The sequence below is a fragment of the Lepidochelys kempii genome, chromosome 5 (assembly GCF_965140265.1).
Source record: "Lepidochelys kempii isolate rLepKem1 chromosome 5, rLepKem1.hap2, whole genome shotgun sequence".
Taxonomy (NCBI): domain Eukaryota; kingdom Metazoa; phylum Chordata; order Testudines; family Cheloniidae; genus Lepidochelys; species Lepidochelys kempii.
In genome coordinates, this window is record NC_133260.1 from 120,191,220 (window position 1) to 120,213,832 (window position 22,613).

The following is a 22,613-nucleotide window of genomic DNA, read 5'->3' on the forward strand; positions in this document are numbered from 1 at the left end:
GCAGGGGGAGGGGGCGTGCGGGGCAGGGCAGATCGCGGAGGCGGAGGCGGAGCAGGGCAGATCGCGGAGGCGGAGGCGGAAGGGGGCAGGCGGGGCAGGGCAGATCGCGGAGGCGGAGGGGGTCAGGCGGGGCAGGCGGGGCAGGCGGAGGGGGTCAGGCGGGGCAGAGCAGATCGCGGGGGCGTGCGGGGCAGGGCTGATCGCGGGGGCAGGCGGAGGCGGTCAGGCGGGGCAGGGCTGATCGCGGGGGCAGGCGGGGCAGGCGGAGGGGGTCAGGCGGGGCAGAGCAGATCGCGGGGGCGTGCGGGGCAGGGCTGATCGCGGGGGCAGGCGGAGGCGGTCAGGCGGGGCAGGGCTGATCGCGGGGGCAGGCGGGGCAGGCGGAGGGGGTCAGGCGGGGCAGAGCAGATCGCGGGGGCGTGCGGGGCAGGGCTGATCGCGGGGGCAGGCGGAGGCGGTCAGGCGGGGCAGGGCTGATCGCGGGGGCAGGCGGGGCAGGCGGAGGGGGTCAGGCGGGGCAGAGCAGATCGCGGGGGCGTGCGGGGCAGGGCTGATCGCGGGGGCGTGCGGAGGCGGTCAGGCGGGGCAGGGCTGATCGCGGGGGCGGGCAGGGTGACGCCTGCGGCGGCCCGAGGGCGGAGGAGGGGGGCGCTCTCCCTGCACCCCCCCCCCCGCGGCCCTGCAGCAGGCGGCGCCCCACTGCCCCGGCGCGGCGCAGCCCCGCGCGCTCGGAGCCGCTGCCCCACTCGCGGCGCCCGGCGGGGTGGGAGGAGGCGGAGGATGGCGCTGGCGCTGCAGCCCGCCTGGGCGCGCCCCCCGCGCGGCTCTCCCGCCGCAGAGTGAGCGGGCCGGGCGCTGCAGCGGGACTCCGGCACCGGGCGGGCTGCAGGCGGAGCGGCGCCCGCTGGGTCTCTCTGCCCCGCGGGGGACGGGGTCCGGCCGGCCGTCTGCGGGAGGAGGCGAGCTCGGCCAGCCCAGGTAACCGCGGGGAGCCCGTCCGGGTTTGCCTCTGTCTGTCCATCCGTAATGCGCCTTTCTGCGCCCTGGGCAGCCGCTGCTTTTAATCTCCGTCCCCCGCCCGCCTCGCCTCGCCTCGCCAGCCGCTCCTCTTCGCCTCAGCTCGGAGCAAACCCCGCTCCAGGGTCTGATCCTAACCCCCCGCCCCGGCAGCTGTGCAAGCCAGCGATGGCTTTTGGGGGGCGGGGGGGTTCCCCTCGGGTGACCGGACAGCGGGCGGGGGCGGAATAGGCGCCTAAATAAGACAAAGCCCCGGATGTCAGCGGGACTGTCCCTATAACATCGGGACCTCTGGTCACCCTCGGGTCGCCCGGCCCCTCCGGGCTGGGGAATGAGCAGCCGCGGCTGCCCAGAGCCCGCCAGCCTCCCACCGCTGCCGCTCTGAGCGCGCCGGCGGCTTTCGCGCGCCTGGGCTCCACGCGGGCGGGTCTCGCCGCCGGGGCCGAGGGTAACGGGGGAAGAGGGGCTCGCCCCACGCCGCCGGCGGGCTGTGGAAATCCGCCCGCTCGCGTGCTGGTTTCCAGGCGGGTGGCGCTTGGCGGGTTCTCGGCCGCTGGGTTCCGTCTGGGAACGGGGCTTCCCCCCCCCGCGGTGGTTTGGCCGCTGCCTCGCGTCCCCGAGCGGGTCCTAAGGGTTGAGCTTAATTCTTTTTTTTTTTTTTTCTTCACTGCGTTATTCCCCCTTTTCGTAATCCCAGCCGCAGCTGGGCTCTGAGCTCCGAGCGGCCGGGGGAGATCCAAGGGAGGGGCGGGACCTAGGCTTGAGTTGGAGGCTGGAATTGGTAGAGGCTTGCTGCGCTGGAGGGATATGGCTCAGAGTTTGTTTTGTGTCTTTTCCTCGGTGCCATATGGCCTGTGATGCCCAAGAGTGAAGCTGCCCTAGACTTAGTACTTCCATCCTGGCTGAGGTGGTCGACTCAGGTGAGGCGCTCCAGCTCTTAATGGTTGACCCTTTCACTGCCTGGATCTCTCCCGTCCCCGGGCAGGGCTGTGACCCATGTTGCTGAGACCTTGACAGACCAGATTCTCCCGGCATGGTTCTTGATTCATACACTCTTAAAACAGATGTGCGTGTTTTCTATTTTGGTATCTCAGTCTTTGATCTGCTTAATTTATTGGTGCATGTCTGTATGAATATAGACAGCATGGTGTTTGTGCCTATCACCTATTACTCTCTGTGTGTGTTATATAGTGTGTTGTCTTGTAAATAGCTTGCCACTAATCATGTTTAATGGGCAATCTTGCTATACCAGTCTTGTGTCTTCTCTACTAACATAATGATCAAAACAGTTAAAAATCTGCCTGGAATGGTGGTTTCTTTGACTAATGGACATTAATAGTGCTGCCAGCATTGATTTACTTAGGACCAATCCAGCTTTTCCATGCAATGTCCCTGGATTTCTTTATACCAGACACACACTGAAAAGTCCTACTTCAGTGGTTGCCACCTCTTTTTTCCTATCAGTCACTTAAAAGAAAAGCTGGCTCAATAGAGACAGAGACCCTATTGCCAACATTATCAACTACAGTCTGAATGTTCTAGTGGAACTTGTAAAAGGACAAGAGGAGGAACTATAGTTCAGTGAATGAAGAGCAGATGGGAATGCAGACGTATGAACAAGTTAGAGAGAACAGAGAGCTGTAGGAAAGTTTGAGGACAAAAGGGTTGAAGTTAAACGAAAGGAGAAGAAAGAGAGTAGAACCAGAGTGAAACAGGAGATGGAGAGACCTCTTCTGTTCCTTTCCCTCCCATTATTTTCCCCCTTTCTACTTTTCTCCTGCTTTTTGTGGTGACTTGGAAACTTCTCTGCCTGGAAATTCAATAGAAGATTCTTTTGATAGCTCTTCTATCAATATTTCTCCTCCCCAAACTCCCATTGATATGAGCTGTCTTTCTCATATGCAAGCTCCAGCCTTTAATCATGGAGTCTTTCTCCTAGTTTTCTTACATCCCCTGACTTTTCCTACAAAGATCCATGGTTTCTGTTGATTGAGAAGTAGAAACTGTCTTGATATTTTTCCCTCACTGCTATAATCTTTTAAAAGTTTGAGAAAATATGGCTTCTGAGCTTCAGTAGATGACATACTTTCTGTAACTTTTTGTCTAAATTTTGGCTGGCTGTGACTTGACTTCGCCTAGACGAAACTACTGGAAAAGAAAAGGAGCGGATCTTTAGAAAGAAAGAGACTCTCTCATGCCAAGTCAGGTTTGTTACGTTGTCCCATTTGGTTTAAAATGAGTTACTAAGGTCTGAGAATCATGTTTCAATTTGGCAGTCAAAATTGCATGCCATGCAGCCTTCTACTAGCATGAGTGTACTGTATCATTAAAATGAAATATTCCAGCGGTTTCAGCAACTGATTAGGTACTGACATTAGTTGGAATCTCAATACAGAACTGGTTCACTGTGATTTTATTTATAAATACACAATTATATAATCCCTTTGATAGGTCCATACTTAAGATTTGTATTTACAGTAGAACCTCAGAGTTACGAACTGACCAGTCAACCACACAGCTCATTTGGAACAAGAAGTACACAATGAGACAGCTGCAGAGACCTCCCTCCCCTCCGAAAAGGCAACTACAGTACAGTGTTAAATGTAAACTACTAAAAAATAAAGGGAAAGCAGTATTTTTCTTCTGCATAGTAAATTTTCAGAACTGCATTAAGTCCATGTTCTGTTGTAAACTTTTGAAAGAACCACCGTAACGTTTTGTTCAGAGTTACAAACAACCTCCATTCCCCAGGTATTTGTAACTCTGAGGTTCTACTGTAATACAAACCTGTAAATCGTGTTAATGACTCAAGGGATCTGGTGATCTTGGGTGGTATGTGTGTGGTTTTTGTTTTGTTTAGCATTTAACCAAAATAATTAAGAAAATACATTTAAATGTACTTCAGAGAGCCCTCTTCTTGAATTCTGCCATTTGATGTTGTTCCCTTGTATTCATTTTTTCATTGGTGGGGTAGTGGAAATTGGGTGCTTAACTCTTAGTCACAGACTCCTTGGAATCATTTTATATTATCAGCTATACAGAGAGAGTTACAGACGAAAAACTTCAGGAGAAAAGTGACTAGTGATATTTCCTTTCCCCTCTACTTCAAAACACATGACTTAAAAATGAAGAACAGCTTTTGAGTCCGGTTAGTAACTGAACCAGTGATCTGTGCAAGTAGGCAACAACTAACTCATGTTAAGAGGTGCTAAGAGATCTAGTCAAGATGAAATATTTGTCACTGGGAAGTTTTGCAGTGCATTATAAATATAAAAAATAATTTTCATCCTAAGATATGCAAAGAGAAAATTGGACAACTATTAAAGCATTCTTAGCACAGGGATGAAGCTTGTTAGAAAATCTATAATGCAGAGTTGAAGGAGAAATTGTTTGGAACCTGTAAATGTACATAGGGTTTAAATAGGGCAGACAGTAACACAATTGTGATGAACAGCTCAAAGTATCTTAATGAGGAGTGAATTGCTTCAGAAGGGCCTGATCATAAGGTAACAGGGGTTTTGTGAAATCTTTCATTGAATTTAATGTGGCCAAAGTTAAATAGAAGTCTCTCGTTTAAACCAATAGAATAATATTTCTTTAAGCAGCTTTCCTCCTTGGGATTGTTCCACCATTTTGTCTCTTTCAGTTCCCAGATGTTTTGTTCATTAACTTCCAGATGTGAGATATTTCCATCAGAAATCTTAAGTGCTGGGGGTTGGGCAATGTTACGTGGTGTCCTGTCACCATGCTAACTTTTTATAAACCATATTACAGTGCCCAAACAGTAAATGCAGAAGTCCTATATGGTGACTGATTATATATAAATATATATATATATATAATTTTACAAAACTACACAAGGTATTTTGGATCTTAAGAAAGCATGTGTCCACTTTGCATACATACTTGATTCTATGGGTCAGGAACACCTAAAAGAAGCCTAAGGAATGAAATAGTTACACAGTGGGACTGGTATCTTTGAAAAATGGCAATAAGAATATAATTTGAGTTTGTCAACTTCAGCTGTTTCTCTTTAGGGAATGAAAGCTGTATGTATTTTTAAAGGACACTGTCAATTCAAAAACTTCAGACAGAAGTGCCATTTTTAACTGCAGTTGTGACAAATAATACCCAAATAAGAAACATGTAACTGAACAAAAAGTCTGATCTTTTCAGTGTGTTTACTTTGTGGATTAACATCTTGTCCATAGTCAGTTTCATTGTTCTCCCCCTCCCCGCCCCATCACAGGTTCTGCTCTTGTTTGTGAGGATCTTTTAAACAGCAGCAAAGGAGAGAAAAAGACTTCTAAAAATAGGAAAATGTGGTTGTAGATATTAGCAGAAACTCTTCTTTTAATTGACTAGATTTTGAACTGAAAGGGCCCCTTTAATATCAGGTTGTTATAATTTACCTTTTGAATGGAAGAGGTCTGGGCTGACACACCCATTTTAGCTGTCGGAATTAAATGATATAAAAAAAATCCGTATTATTTCCCAAGAAATTTGCTCATGAGCTATTTTAAGTAATAGTCAAAATACAACTTTCACCATGTGTGTCTTACAACAGTGTGTCTGCATATGCTATTAGGCAATGCTATATAAACATTACATTCTACAGTATTGCAGTGTAAGAACTGTCCTGGAAATTTTCAAGTAACTGGGGAACTTTCATATATATATATATATTTTAAAAGAAACTTTAAAGGGCTTGATCCAAAGGCCATGAATGTCAATGACAACACCCTCCTTGACTTCAGTGGATTTTGGATTAAGCCCCAAGTTAGGATTTAGGTGAGGAAGGCAAGATTGCTTCCAGAAAAGAAAGTAGTACTCCACAGGAAAAAGACTGCTGTTTGTGTTTTGAGGGATTTGGGTTTTGTTTAGGTTAATCTTTGTGGTATAACTGCTTTAAAAGAAGTGCAAATATTGCCAGTACATTCTCGCTGTTTCAGCACCTGTGCTATAACAAAATGTTAACATACGAAACAGTCCAGTATTTTGTGTGTGTTTGGTTTTTTTTAGTGAAGAAACGGGGAAAAGTCTGAGAAACGTCTGCTCTAATATCTCCAGCCCGCTTCCTCCTCCCTTTCTGTTCCCACCCTCCCCACCAGTAGCCCCGAGCTGATTAACTATATCCCTGAATTCCAGATTCTTGGGTTTTGGTGGGCGGAAGAATATGCTCTAGAATTAAAATATGTTCTAATATTTCTGAGAATGCGAATATTACTTTACAAATTTGTAACCATGAAAAGTCTACTTTGTATGACAACAATTTGTCTATAGGTGCTCGTTTCTTAATTGGCTTCTCCATTTTCAGACCAGGATGGCTCTGCTTTTCTGTATGGTGGAACAATATTCTTTCTAAAGTCAATATGACCTATTCGGAGTTTCTGTAGAGATAGTTTGCTGTGCATGGACCAACTTGCTAATCATGTTGTATGTCCTGCATCCTCCTCTTAGAAAGTCCACCTTCATTTTTACGTCCACAATGCAGGCAATTAGATTAGTGGGTATAAAACTGTGAGTAGTTTAGTTCAAGTGGTGTTTACTCTAGAGGAAAGAAGAATTTCTTGTTAAAAAGAAAACAAATGATGTTCTTCTACTTCTGACAGAAGAAAACATTACCCTTAGACTTGTCTGCTCAGGTTAAAAGATCCTGGTTGGTTGGCACACTTTACCTCTTTCTGACAGTATGCGTAGACATCTGTTGCGGATATGATATCCATGTTGCCTCTGACTCTGTTTAGGTCAATTTTGGGATGAATGGCCTGGACAGAATCCTGCACTGGCAAATGTGCAGACACTTATTTTTAAAAATATTATCAGGGAAGTTGGATGACTAAAGTTACCCCATTTCTAATGGGGAAATACAGGGCAAAGCAGGGCTAAGCATTGTTCCTTGCAGTTTCATAGCCTGTGATTCTCACGCAAGCAGCTATACAGGTGATCTGTTTGGTGGAAATATTATGAGCAGAGAACAAGAAAGCAGTTTGCAGTTACATCAAAAAATTAGACTATAAATGATATTAGAGGGAACGCTGTTTGGGCTGTCTGTAGCAATGAGAATTGAGTGGTACACTAAAGTTTTGTACCAATGTTAAGATTTTTAAACATCATAGAACCAAGCATTTGGGGGGAAAAAAATTTAAGCTTGAATTTGGCATGCTACATACAAACTGGAGGCTATCTTACCTGTTATTAAAAATGTGTTGGTACAAAGTTTGCAAGTCCAGTATCTTCTTTCTGCTTCCATTTCTGACTAACAGGCAAAGTTCTCTGAAATGGTTTTTTTTTGTTGTTGGTGTGTTTTTTTTTAAAGCTTACTGAAAAGGGTGCTGATGATCTTGGTAATCATGTGGAGTGAAATACAGCTAGGAGGAGGTCTATGCACCACTTAAATCCTACTCAGTCCTTATTTAAGGGACTGAAGTGCTGTATGAACCTCTCTGCACAGGAAGAAAAGGCGTATTTGTGGCACCTTAGAGACGAGCAAATTTATTTGACCATAAGCTTTCGTGAGCTATACAGCAGCTTATGCTCAAATAAATTTGTTCGTCTCTATGGTGCCACAAGTCCTCCTTTTCTTTTTGCGGATACAGACTAACATGGCTGCTACTCTGAAACCTGTCCTCTCTGCACAGGGTGAATTTCAGACATGGTTTAATGAATATGTTAGTTTCTTTGTGTGCTAGAAAAAAAATCTCATCCTATAATATGCAGAGGAGAAAACAACAAAAAAATGGGATTGAAATCAAAGTCGAGGCTATTCTGCATAACACGTTGGAGATTTAAGAGAATGGTAAAATTTGGCAAAGGGAACCCATGCTATCTTCCATTTTTAAGTATTTTTCTTTCTTTCTTTTAGGGAGGACATGTAAAATGATGTGTTGGCAACCTGTCCTATGTCAGCAGTAAGCAAAGACTGTTCTTGGACATTATTGGCCATTTAAAGATGGCTGGCTCTTGTTTGGATTAAAAAAAAGACTATGGCTATATGTTTTTATTATGGAGATGTTGGTTGTAAGATCAAGTTAAGTGAGTTTTGCACTTAGAGATTCAGTCCTCACTTTATATGTAGACTAGGGCTGTCGATTAATCGCAGTTAACTCATGCGATTAACTCAAAAAAAAATCACGATTAATCACAGTTTTAATCACACTGTTAAACAATAGAATACCAATTGAAATTTATTAAATATTTTTCTACATTTTCAAATATATTGATTTCAATTACAACACAGAATATAAAGTGTATAGTGCTCACTTTATGTTACTTTTGATTACAAATATTTGCATTGTAAAAATGACAAACAAAAGAAATAGCATTTTTCAATTCACCTCATACAAGTACTGTAGTGCAATCTCTTTATCGTGAGAGTGCAATTTACAAATGTAGATTTTTTTTGTTACATAACTGCACTCAAAAACAAAACAATGTAAAACTTCAGCGCCTACGAGTCCACTCAGTCCTACTTCTTGTTCAGCCAATCGCTAAGACAAACAAGTTTGTTTACATTTACGGGAGATAATGCGGCCTTCTTCTTATTTACAGTGTCACCAGAAAGTGAAAACAGACGTTTGAATGGCACTTTTGTAGCCCGCATTGCAAGGTATGAACAAGAAGTAGGACTGAGTGGACTTGTAGGCTCTAATGTTTTACATTTGTTTTATTTTTGAATAGAGTTATTTTTTTTGTACATAATTCTCCATTTGTAAGTTCAACTTTCATGACCGAGATTGCACTACAGTATTTGAATTAGGTGAATTGAAAAATACTATTTCTTTTGTTTTTTACAGTGCAAATATTTGTAATAAAAATAAATATAAAGTGAGCACTGTACACTTTGTATTCTGTATTGTAATTGAAATCAAAATATTTGAAAATGTAGAAAATATCCAAAATATTTAAATAAATGGTATTCTATTATTGTTTAACCGCACGATTAATCGTGCGATTAATTCTTTTAATCGCTCGACAGCCCTAATATAGACCTATGTATTATAACTTCTTACTAGATATTGGTGGCTATTTAATATTACTGAGCTTAACACATATATCAGCTGCAGTAATAAGTAACCAATACCTGAAGTGCCTGGTTGATACTGCATAGCTCACTCCGACTACTCCTTTTATTTGGGGGTGTGCATGTGGGATGAAAGAGAACCAATATGCTCATCCTCCTGTTGCACAAAGATATGGGCATAACATGTCTTGCTTCTTTGTTTGAAGTTGTTCTGTCTGTTATTATGGGGTATCGCTAGGGCCCTACCAAATTCATGGCTGTGAAAAATGCGTCACTGACTGTGAAATCTGGTTTCCCCCTGTGAAACCTGGTCTTTTGTGTGCTTTTACCCTACACTATACCAATTTCACAGGGAGACCAGAGGTTCTCAAATTGGGGGGGTTGCAGGGTTTCCCAAAAGGGAATTGCAGGGGGGTCGCAAGGTTATTTTAGGGGATACTGCCACTCTTACTTCTGCACTGCCTTCAGAGCTGGGCTGCCAGAAAGTGGCGGCTATTAGCGGGGTGCCCAGTTCTGAAAGCAGCGCAGACATAAGGGTAGCAGTATTGCAACCCTCCCCCCCACAACTCCTTTTTGGGTCAGGACCCCTACAATTACAACACCGTGAAATCTCAGATTTAAATAGCTGAAATCATGGCATTTGCTATTTTTAAAATCCTAGGACCGTGAATTTGGTAGGGCCCTAGGTATCCGTAAAGGTTCCACATGAATTTCAGTTGATCTATCATGTGTAGATTCAGCTGCAAGGTATTCTGTCACTGGTGCTGGCATAATAATCATTGAATTGCCTTGCTGAAGTTTGGTTTTGAGCCGTCGTTGCAGGCTTAGTGGTGACACTGGTGACTTAATGTTGTTACACTGTTTCAAGTTATGTCCATTTTTTCCTTTCCCTCCAGAATGAGTGTTCTATTAGACTACAAATATTAATTATTTAAATCAATGGTGCAGAAGAATGCAAAGGCCTGCAAATTTCAGGTCTAGCTGCATAGTTAGGAATTCTAGAAGGGCTGAGGGATTGATCTTGGCAGTTAAATCTCCGTACATATATCTGTTACTGCTACATTCAGCCAGCAGTGCCGGCGCATTAACAAATTGTCTCATGGTTGCCCTTTGTGGGTAACGAAAAGCAAAACAGCATTTCAGTTTGCATCAGCTAAGTTTTCTTGGGACATAACTTTTTAAAATTGTGATTCTATTTTCCCAATGATATCTGTCTGTTATTCAGGTCAGGGGCAGTCAACGTGTTTTTTTTTATTTGTATCTTCCTAGACCAGTGGGACTCTTCTTTTGACAGTCTGGGTAGTAGAACAGAGAGGTAAATTATATGAGCTGGGTTTTTCTTGGATGGTTTGTGGTTCTCATACAACACAGGCATTGGAACAGGTAGGAGTTGAGTGATTCATTAGAGAGATTAGGTGTGGTTTTTACAATGTGTAAGTAGTTGTGAGATGAGCTGTGTTAAATGGTAGGGGTATTGCTTTGATGTGGTAAGGAAGCTGTAATGCAGGATGTAAATGGACAATTTGGTTACATTGCCTGGGGTAATGTTTATTGCTTTAAACTTAATAGCATTTTTCAGGGTTTACTTGATAGTTCTACACTTCATGTTAATCACTAGAGTATAAAAGATTTTGCATGACAGGTTGCGGGGGGTGGGGGGGAAATAACCAGTCAGAATAGCATCACAAATCAAAATAACGTAAGACTAATTTGAGAATTACCTCTCTTGTTTCAGAGTAGCAGCCGTGTTAGTCTCTCTTCTTGTGTGAGTAGCTATCACTCAAGTTACCAGTTCAGAACAATTTTCAGCTATAATTAACCTGGACTAGATTTTTTCTAGTGTATGCTCCCCCATATTTCACTGACACTCAATGAAAGATTAACTTGTTCTTCAAACTAGTCCTTTTCACTGTCGATTAATGTACTATCATTTAAACAAAACAAAATTAAATTTCATTATTGGAGGTGCAAATATTGCTGATTCAGTCAGATGAGATGAACGTTTTTGTTTGATGTTGTACTGCTAGTGAGATATAAATGTGAAGAAAAAGAACCGCCAGGAAAACAAGAGGGGGAGGGGGGAAAGAAAAAACCAACCATACTGGAAGAAGGCAACACAAACTGCTCAGCCCATGAGATTGTGATTTAACTACAGGGACTCTGCCCTGAAAGACGTAGTATAACTAACATCTACATTGATCTTTTGGATCACTTAAAGGTTTGTTTACCGGTTTTGACTGATACCAGACTGTACAGTTTTGCCAGCATAGATGGAACTCCAATTAAGAATTTTTTACAAAATGCATAGACTGCATTTCATTACCGGAAACTAAGTTATCTTTCCTTCAGTCTGATTGAAGGGAGTCACTTTTGTCCGTGGTTGCCTAGTAACTTAAAATAAAAAGGGTAGTTTTTGTATAAAAGCCAATAAAAACAGAAAAATGCAGCACCGTGTTATGCTGCTTCCAGAATCTGCAACAGTTTCTGGCACTTTTCGAAAGCTGCTCATACTTCCAAAATAAACCGCTGAAAACACATCAGAACTCCGGGTATCTGCTGATGGACTCTGGATTTGAAGGAACATGGAGAGGATGGGGAGGGATGGAAATTCTCATCATAGTCACCATGGATAGCTCATTGAAGATAGGTCTGCAGCATAAGTTAAAGCCCCAGTCTTGCAAACTCTGAAGCTATGTCTACACTATGCAGCTTTTAGCGACACGCCTGTGTCGATACCGCCGTGCCGCTAAAAGGCGCACAGGTTAGCTGCTGTTTGTCGGGTCTCCTGCTGACAAAATCTTCCACCCCCAGCAAGCAGTGTTGGCTTTGTCGGCAGGATGCCGACAAAGCGCTGTTCACACCGGCGCTGATCATCGACAAAACTTTTGTCTTTCGGGAGAGTGTTTTTTAACACATCTGAAAGACAAAAGTTTTGTTGTTCTGTTGCCAGTGTAGCCATAACCTCAAACAAGTGTGCAACTTTGTGCATACAGGTAACACTCTTGCTCCTTCTGATTGACTTCAATGTGAATATCTGTGAGAATAAAGTAAATAATGTGCTTAAGTGTTTGCAAGGCCATGGAAAAATCGATCAGTTACTACTTTTTATCCTGACTGATAATCTGAAAACAAGAAGTCATGCAATGCAATTTAAAGAATAGTACATTTAGAATAAATGAAATAATACTATTCACAACATAGTAATCCTGTAGAATTCACTGAAAAAACGTCAAACTTTTAGCTACAGTTTTTGAGTCTAAGTGCACTCGAGAATTATTACCATTAGCAGTATTTATTTCTATGCAGAGTTAAGACAACAGAAGGCAAACAAATCCCCTACTCCCAGGTGTAAAATGTTCACACATAGGGAGAATGGGAAGAGATCAGGAAGTTTTTTCCCTTCTCCAACATTTTTCAGTATGAAAAAGCAGCAAGATCTGACATGTATAGTAGTTTATATGAAGTTTGCAAACTCACTCTTAATCTAACCTTTCAAAGAAAAAGAGAAAGTGAAAAAAAATCATGCTTCTTTCATAGGTTAGAGGCCCTTTTTCTTAATTGAACAATTCACTGACATTCTTTTGAAGCCAATTTGCATTTAAACATTCAGATTATATCCTTTTCATTAGATATCTACATCTGCATGATAACAGAATATCACAATTCTCTAAACAACCTTGAGGGGGGCACAGCTAAAGCAAATACACCATTCTCCTTCCACATCCACAAAACAGCTGTTCAATCTTCAGGCAGAATGAACTACCACAAAATACAATAATCGGAATTGCTGAAGTCAAGGAGGTCCAGAATTAAAACAAGCCAAATCCCAAATGTAACATCTGAATATAGATTTACATGGACCCTGACCATGGTGTGCACATGGGAGTTTAATTCGTGTTATCTTAAATAGACATTTGCCAATCTCTCCCTGCTATAGCTGTACATTGAAGACTGTCAAGACCTTTGTTTAATGGGTTTCAGGCTCACATTATTGCAGACACAGTAACTTTATCAGCCTCTCAAAACAAACTGGAAATATGAAAATATTTTCTGGTGCAATATTACTTTAACATTTGCTTTGGTCCAGTTAATTGCTCATTTAAGTAACTCTGCAGTACTGTATTCTGTGTAGTTAGGCTGGCTAAAGTTTGGCAACAATTAACAATTGACAATAAAGAAGAATTATCTTAATAGCCTGGTTTAAATTCTCTATTCTCATGTCCCTCCCTCCACCCAAGGCCGCAAACAAACTTATCTGATGAACAGCAGCAACCCAGAAAGAAGATCATACCTTTGATCTTTGGCACAATACAAGGCCAGCAAACCAAGTGGCCCAGAACAACCAAAATCCCAAGGCTTGCAAATTAAAATTTTCATTGCTTTCTGTTCATCTCACATGCTCCTGATGGGCACTAATAAGTCCTGGCTATAGTACCAGACTTAAAATCAAGACTGGTTGCTGACATTGCTTTCTTTTTAAAGATCAAAAGCAGTCTAAAGGGATGATTTCCCATCCCCCACCCCTCTGCCACATACTTTGCTTTCCTCAATCTCTTCAATGCCACGACTCAGCCAGTTGTGCCCCACCTTTCATTTGCCAACAACGTTTACTAGAAAGCTGAAGCAGGAGGCCAGTTTTCATTTTTATTGTCAGGAAGGTCATGCTGGTCGTTCAGGATTTTTAAATATGGATCAGTTCGAAAGCTTGTCCTGGAAAGAGGAACATGTATTTCTTTAATTTTAGTTCTCAATTTAGCAAGTGATTGATGTGTGAAAACAAGTTACCACATGCTGAAGACTTTGCACAATCGTGCAATTATTTAGGATGCAACAACAACAAAAAGACAACTTTATTTTTTTAGCATACACCCAACTGAGCAATCTTAGTTCTTAGATAAACCAACTTTAAAATTCCCTAGCCCATAGAATAGACAGAATTGGCAAGCATTCTGATCAGAAAGTTTAGAAGATGCTCTCCCTGGAATTCAGAAAAGATGAGTATGACAGAAAAGTAAATTGGAGGGAAACAGCCATCTTTAAAATCAACTCTACTTGTAACACGAACTCTTTAGTTGACAGCACTGCCTGTGTATTCGATTTCACTCTTTCCTAGTATAGTCAATAAGTTCCTGCTTGTTTGCTTGGGTCCTTCACACAGCAAGAGAGGAGGGGAAAACGTTTTAAAAGGTAAGAAAGTGTAAAACGGTTTTAAAAAAAACATCAGTGGCAACTACCGTAACTGTTTTTAACTCTCTACAAATATTTAAAACGGCAGTTACCTCAAACTCTCCCCATGGGATTCAGTGAACATTTGCATGGATGGAGATAGACATGGGCGCACACTTCAGAATGGTGTCATGATAGTTCTCAACAAAAGCGTAAATGTAAAGCGCTATATGGAAACCAGTAAAACATATTTTTTTATTGTAAAGATACAGTCAGAGTGCAAAGGCGTCCTAGGGATCCAGAGAACAAAAGGAAAATTAAAATCTCCTCATACGGTTGGTTTTGGAACTCACAGGTGGCCCCAAAATGAACCTATGTGCCTGACCCACTGCACCCAGGCTGATCCCCTCTGTGACTTCAGTAGGGCACTGCACAGGATACTGGGGTCTAAATTACCAAGTACCTCATCTTCCTGAAACAAGCTTTTTGTTTGTTTGCTTTGAGGTGTTCAGAAAGGAACATACACACATGCCATTGCATTCAGGCTTATCAGACAATAGCCATAGTCGCCTGGTACTTATTGCATGACATGCCCTAAACAAAGTTAGTGCTGCATCCCACTTGGCTGTAGTTCCACAATAACTTGGATTCTACAGTTGCTTACAGCCAACTTAGTAACATGTTCTACCAAGTAGGAAAAGACTAGCACTGTAACTAAGTAAAGCCCTCTCCTCTTCCGTCACATGTGCACAATTATCTATACCTGCAAACCAGCCTACCACCAAAAGTTAGGGGTGCAGACTTCCAGATCAGTCCACAATAGGTATGGATCTGATCAAATTCAAGTCCCACAACTAACCTCCTTCCTTTTAGCTGCTGGAAGGGAAGTGGGACCTTTCTGTCCATCCATTCCCCTTCACTGACTGCTTCTTCAGAGCTATTCACAGGCACCTTCACTAAAACTGACTCAGAATTCTGCCAACCATGTTCAGACCCTTCTTTGCTTGTTTTTCCTGTGAACATCTCGTTGACAAATTTTTGTTCACATGAAAATTTGGGGAGAAGATTTTAGGCATGCAAAAATATGTGTACAAATAGGCATATTCCTATCAGAAGTCCTCATTCCAACACCTTATTTTAAAACCAGTTGTTTACTGTTAGAGATATAAATAACATTCACACAATAACTTTCTGTGCATGTGACAAGAGAAAATTGATTGTAAAGTTTCCTAGAGAGGCAACCAATAAGTCTGGTTTATACTGTTTCTCTCACTCCTTCACTTAAGGAGCCTAGCTACTTTTAAATTTGGAGTGGACGTACATAGATTATATTTGGCTATATTATACATAATAGAGCCGGTACAATATTTAATTGTCCTAAAGAAGTCACAAGCCTCTTCATTCCTACTATATCTCTTCCACTAAACTGCACCTCCCAGGGGAGATTCAGTGGCCCTACTAATTGCAGTGGCTGGATCACCCAGGCACAGGACAAAAACCAGACTATGTCATTAAAATGACCAAACAGTAAATGGAGATATTTCTGTGAACAGTTTGCGAAAACATATAGGCTCAAAATAGGGCTTGGAAAGACTATTCACCATTTACCAGTATTTCTATTGCAGTAGCATCCAGAGGACAGAATCCAGGACTCATGGTTGGTCATGCTGAGCACTCCAAATAGCAAGAGACAGCCTGTGCACCAAGAAGCTCAGAAACATAATACAGTGAAAAGCTAATTTTAAGAAAAAAGTCACATCCAGTTTATGGACTGTTCACAAGAGGAAAGAAAACGCTCAGACAAATTAACTTCCAAACTGATATTTACATGAGCTCAGCTCAAAGATTTCCTAAGCTGCAGAATGCAACCAACATGCCCGCTGTCTGTTTCACAGCATCCCTCAGAGTCCTCAACAGCAACATTGAAACTGACCAAATGTTTGTTAGAGAGACAAGGTGGGCAAGGTGAGATTTTTTGTTGGGCCAACTTCTGTGGTTGAAAGAGACAAACTTTAGAGCAACACAGAAGTTTTACTACCTCATCCATCTGGTTTCTTTAACCTCTTGGGACCAACATGACTACAACACTGCAAACACATTTTTTAGTCTCCAGGCATGAACTAGTGCAGCACTGTCTTCTGTGGCAACATACAGATCCAGCATTTCTGAAGCTGCTTGGGAAGAGCTCCAAGCATTAGCAAATGCACTCGAGCAGCGTGCAGACTTTGAAGACCACTTTATACATATGAACAAGTGCAATACTAATTTTTTAAAATGAAAGCTGAAGATATTCTGGACATTCAAAGAAAGTCTCCTATTCTCCACTGCTAAATGAGCAAGGGGATTTTGATCTCATTCTTCCCATCCTGAACTTAACACATGATGGATAAAGTAAACTCCCCAAATGAAGAAAGGGCCACCCATCATATGATGTTAAGACATCTGACATTCTCCCTTAACTGAATCCAAGGTTTGTCTGAACAATAATTGTACATCGCTGACCACACTGGGGGTCCTTCGTCCATAACTGGGGCTCCTAAGTGCTACCACAATACTAGAGTTACCAACAAGAACTACAAAAAGAAAAGGAGGATTTGTGGCACCTTAGGGACTAACAAATTTATTTGAGCATAAGCTTTCGTGAGCTACACTTCACTTCATCGGATGCAACAAGATCTAGCCCCTTTTTAGATCCCATTGCCAAACATACTGTAACCTGGACATTCTTTTATGTGTCCAGAAAGCCTGTAAACTACAGCCCATCAGTACCTTTTTAAGAAGCTCAGAATCAAACGCTTCAGTGTCACGGAATAAGCTTCTCCGAAATTTGCATTCTCTGTGTGTAAATAATCAAAAACTGGCTAAGGCATAGGAAAAAAGAAATAGGGATAAATGGCCAATTCTATCATAGCAAAAGGTTAACAGCCAGGTGCCTTGAGGTTTTGTGATAGCTCCCATGTTTTTAATGTATTTGTTAATGATCTGCAAAAAGGGTTGAGCAGTGAGGTAACAAAATTTGAGATGACAGTTATTTAGATTAGTGAAGTCCAGAGAAGACTGTGAAGAACTTACGAGCGATTTAACCAAGCTAGATGAATGACTGACATAATGATATATAAAGTTCAGTGTTCATAGATGCGTAATGGAGGGAAAAACTTGAACTCTGGAAACTCAGCTTGAGATAGGAACCTGGTCGTCATTGTGGACAGCTGAATGTTGGCTCTTTCAACTGAAGAATCCAGATCTGAATAGGAAAAGAGATTGGACTGTTTTGGACCCTTTTATTTCTGAAGGCCAGGGCTCAGGCATGCTGGGACAGTGTGGAGAAACTTGAATTGCTGTTGCCTATTTTGCACCTATTCAGCGGTTAGTGGATTTCAGTCTTCAGTCCGACGCTGCAGTTTAGTGCATTTTTCTAAACTGTGTTCTGAGTTCATGTCATTTATCAAATCAAGTACCCTGGGTTTGTCCTTTCAAAATGTATCCTCAGGCTACATAGAGCTTGGTAAAATGTGCTGTTCAGGTCTGAATTTCTGTTACTGAGGAAATAGACTTCTTAGAGATAAAAATCTGGTTTAATACCCTAAGGGAAGGGAAATAATTGTTTTGTACACAGAAAGCACAGTCAAGAAAATAATTTTCTTTAATCAGATATGCTGTTGTTTATCTTATTGCATGCATGATGGGATGTTTTTATAATACGGAAGAGACTTTTAAGATAATTTCACGCTAGCACTAATATTTATAGCCTTTTTCTAAGGTGCTCTTTGTACTTTCCATGTATCTTAAAGGAACATTGTCAAGGCATGTAAAGAGGAAATCTATTCTGATTTGTTTTCTTAATACCACTTGCTATCTAATTCTTTTCTTGGGGGAGGGTAAATCCCCTTGCCCAAATGCTGCTGTGATTTTTTTTTTTTTTAAAAAGCAGAGCCAGTGTTCTCTTACTTATGAATCATCCGCAAAAACAAACCATTGTATGCTTACATGTTGCAGGAAGAATAACATTCATTTCAAGCATTCAGAGAGTCCTAATAAACAGTAAATATCTAATTCAGAAATCTTGGATGGTATTCCAAAGTGATCTGTGTTAACCTAATTTTGCCCCCATTGAAGTCAATGACAAATGCAAAGGAGTAATTTGAACTACTCATAATCAACATTGTTTTAAATAAACTATTCAGGAGAAGGGTCTAGGTGTCGTCATGCATAGCTCTTTGAAAGGCTCTTTATGTACAGAAGCAGTCAAAACAAACATTAAGTTACATAAAAGAGGGGATAAAAAGGCACGCTCAAAATACAATGCCATTATATAAATTAGCTGTATGCCCACACCTGAAGTAATACTGTATTCAGTTGCGGTCACTCTATCTAAAAAGATACAAACAAAATAAAGGGGGTCGAAAGACAGGTGAATGGTAGGGTTGCCAACCGTCCAGGAATTAAAGATTAATCTTTAATTAAGGATTATGTCATGTGAGGGAAATCTCCAGGAACGTGTCCAACCAAAATTGGTAACTCTAGTGAACGGAATGATTAGACACATGGAAAAGCCTTCTGTATAAGAGAGAGTAAAATGTTGAGGGCTCTTGGACTTCGTTACAATAGTTGAATTATAGCTCAGATGATATTTCATAGTGTTTTCTTCTCATAATACAATGACCTCTTCACTGTTGCTTCAGAGTGTTCTCCTTACATGAGATTGTTCTGAGAACCTGATTCCTGGTCCTGCATACCCTTACTTATATGAGTAGTCCCACTGGCTTTAATGAGCTTATTCCTAGCAGTGGCCCCCTGGTTTGTACTATGGTGCATTGTTGAAGTTGGCAGATAAATGGCAGATGATTATTTAAAGAACCAATTGAACAACAGCAATAAAGAAGGAACAGTCAATTGTGCCTGTGTTCAGACAAAGCAATATCCTTGCAGAGTCAGTGAAACTATTCGGCTTATATGTGGAGGCTGCTCAAAATACAAGTCTCTCCAGTTTGTAGTAAACTTGTTGCTGAATGTATTTGGTCAGGAAAAGATGCTGTTTTATAGTATGCACAGTATTGCTGGGAGAATGCTCTTTCCTTGATTAGCCACAAAGGTCCTTTTCAAGAGGTTTGTCTGATGTCATTTTTGAGCAAAAGCTGAGCTGTGAATGCAACTGATGTAAATCATCCCTCAGTCTGAGATCATCTGTTAATTGTCATGTTGTGGAAAAATATTATGGCATGTGAGGATAAATTTTGTTTACAAAATAACTAGGGAAAGCTGCTTTTGTAGCAAGAAAGAACAAGTGATGGGATGCAGAAGGGGGAAGAAAGTGAATGGTACAAAATTAAATGTAGGGGTTAATTTGTACAGAAACGGTAAATTGGTTGGCACAGAAGATGGTCTCTTCACAGAGCAGTTATACCCTGGGTAATCCGCTTTGACAAGTACTCTGTCTTTTATATTAAGAAGGTGAATATTTGTACAATGCTTGTGAAAATGAAAGGTTTGAAAATCCTTTATATCCACAGAAAGTTGGAAGCTTGACCAGAGCCCCTTTTTAATAACTGTCTCTGAGCCTTGAGAGTGAACGGTATGGGGGCAGCAAGTTCGTGGAAGTGAAGGAGGTTGATCTGATTTTCTTTTTTTAATAACATGCTTTTGACCTTTTACCTTAATTAACTAGAGTTTGAACACACAGAACTTTTATTGAAGGAAGGCCCTCAGTTTAGACTTCAAGAAAACTTTTGAGGTCAAATGTCTAGTGCTTTAGTAAGTAAACCAAGTAAAATTGAAGTCACTCTTGAAGGGGGATGTCCCTTACGTCCCTTTCATTCCATCCCATTGTTTATCTCTGATCTGAGCTCAAAGCCTGTCTTTTACTAAGTAAAGCATGATGGAATTCACACTGGGAAAACCAGTCAGAGACCTGAGACACAATCTGTTTTGGTTCTCAGAAATTCTCCACTTTCACTAGTGCCCGCTCAGGAGTTTTGTAAGCAAAACCCCATCTGGGTAGAGACTGATTTTGTTGGAGAAAATGCCACTTACAAGAGAAGTTGTCTTTTAAATAAAATGAGCTGAAAAGAGATGTAATTATTTAATACCAAATGAAAAGTGGCAATTAACTATGTACTAAGAAATATGCAATTGACTATATGCTAAGAAATAACTGCTCCATCCCACTATAAGGAGAGGAAGAGAGGCCTTTTTGCAAAATATGGAGCTGGATATTGGTTTGGATTTCAAATTCTGCCACAACGTTCAGATTATGCGATCTTGATTAGGAGCTGCCTTTAATTTTGTCTCTGTAAAGTTCGCTCCTGTGAAAAGTGCTATACTGACAGCCCTCAAAACTAGAATAGAGATGCAGCAAACTTCCTCCCATTCCTTGTCAGTATGCCTTAATGACATGGAGGAAACTCCTGGAGAAGTGAGATAGTAGTTCGGTTTCTGTGCCTATTCAATCAGTCTTTGACCTCTCTGCTGAGACTTGATAAAGGTTGCCAGTTCCTTAGAGCCAGTTATGGTGTTGGTGGTATTTTGTGATGTGGACATTTGTCCTCTGGAAAATGGACAGAGACCACTGCCAAAGGTTTTGTTTTGTTTTTTACTGAATACATTTATAGGAGGTTTCACTGTATAGATTGGCTCCTTCCCCTCCTTCTTTAATTTAAGATACTCGAATGCCATTTATATTTTTAGGGATATGATATGAACCCAGTTTAAACGGTGTATTTTGCCTCCGATGATTTTCTCTCAGTGTTTGAGATGTGCTGCTAACAAAGAAAGAAAAGGAGCGTGTGAGAGAGAGGTGGATGTGCTAGTGTGTTGTGAATACTCTGGCGATCATGGAGTTGTGTGTTGGTGTTCTTCAATGTGCAACATACAGCTGAGTTCTGTTCCATTACATGTTGCTTTAGGGGAGATGAAGGAGTTGTCTTTCAGTTTTCTGGGACTGCCTGCTCAGACTTTTGACAACTTGTATTAAAACTTCAGGAATCCATATTCATCTGTAAAAGCTCAGTGGGGAACAGAATGCGCACCTCTGTGGCCAGCTCTTGTTTTCCACCCCTCTCTCTCTGTTCACTCCAATAAAAAATGCTTCCAGTCAGTAGAATTGAGGGCAGTTAGGGCTCTGGGATACATATTTTATGTGGGAGAATATAGCTGGTTTTCATCTGAGAAGTCTGGTAATATTGCATATCTTGCAAGGGTGGTGTTACTTGTGTCATTTGCTGTGTCCAAAACCATGTGAACAGTTAATAGCTGCCTCTTCCTTTTACGGAAAGTTGCAGCACAATGTTGAAACCTAAGAAGAACTCCTGTTTCTTCTGTCTTGTGGATGTCTGAAAGAGATTCTTACCTTCGTTGCTATTGAGGGAATTTCTTTTGCGTTACGCACTGTAATTGAAGATTTGCTGCTGTTTAAACTGGTTTAATTACAATACTATAAAATGTATTCAAATAGTGATTAATAGAGAAATAGCAATGGTTGCCAAAATCCCTTTATCATGTTCAGTATAATGAAGTCCGGTAAAGGAGTCAAGCTAATATTTCCCCTCAAGCCAAAGTTAATTGAATAACAAAGTTCATAGAATAAAATTCATTCATTCTTGACTGTACTGAAATACAGTCTACATTAATAAGCTCTCATGGGATTATTAACTCTACTTGGTAGCACCACACTGTTCTAGGCACATCCTAAATAGAAAAGGAGGTACAGTCCCTGCTCAGAGAAGCTCACAAGCTGAAGAGGAGAGGAGCAAGGGGTGCACAGTGTAAGTAAAGTGATCCAGTTGGTGACTGGCCACATCTTGGTAAGGCAGGGTTGTTAATTTATACAGCCTACTAAATTGTTTATTTCTAATTACCCCTCAAATTTGCCATTGTGCGTCAGCAAGTTTTGTTTAGGTATCATGGCAGAAGTAGGGTTTCAGAAGAGACTTGAATAGATAGTTGAAAGAAATGGGCCTCTTTAATTAATAAATTCTCTGTTCACTGGTCCTGAATTGATACACCACCCTAACACTGTCTTGAACTGGCAAAGGTTCCGTGAAATCTGCTTTTTGCTGCTTTCAAATGTGTCTATATTGATTTGTCATTCGATTTGAAAACCTTTTTTCTCTAAATGGCATATTACAGATTTCCCTATTTCAAAGTACATTGTAGGGATACCTGGTCTTTTTTTTTTAAAAATGTTTATTTGTTTAAGTTCTTATTCTGAGGTGACACTTCATGTCCTCAGAAGCCCTCCCAAGTTCGTTATGAATTTTTTCCTTTTTTGTTGGGAATTGTGGAAGAATAGAATTTTGTAGGAGTTGTCTAAACCAAATTTCTGGAATATCAGGTAAAATTACAGAACTTCTGTCATCCATAGAGCTGGCCACAGATATTAATATTAAGGAAGTACTAATTTGATTTTTGT

The 22,613-nt window shown here is 41.3% G+C and overlaps 1 protein-coding gene across 8 annotated transcripts in view; it reads left to right on the top strand.

Moving 5' to 3' along the window:
- The first annotated feature begins 727 nt into the window (after positions 1 to 727).
- Positions 728 to 22,613, top strand: part of LPAR1 (lysophosphatidic acid receptor 1) — a 132,510-nt gene continuing 110,624 nt past the window's right edge. Inside the window, exons 1-2 of one of the 8 annotated variants that reach the window (XM_073345593.1) lie at positions 1,002 to 1,937; positions 3,157 to 3,223. The gene's annotated coding sequence lies outside the window, so the exon portion shown is untranslated. The other 7 variants (XM_073345598.1, XM_073345599.1, XM_073345597.1 and 4 more) reach the window with 7 other exon arrangements.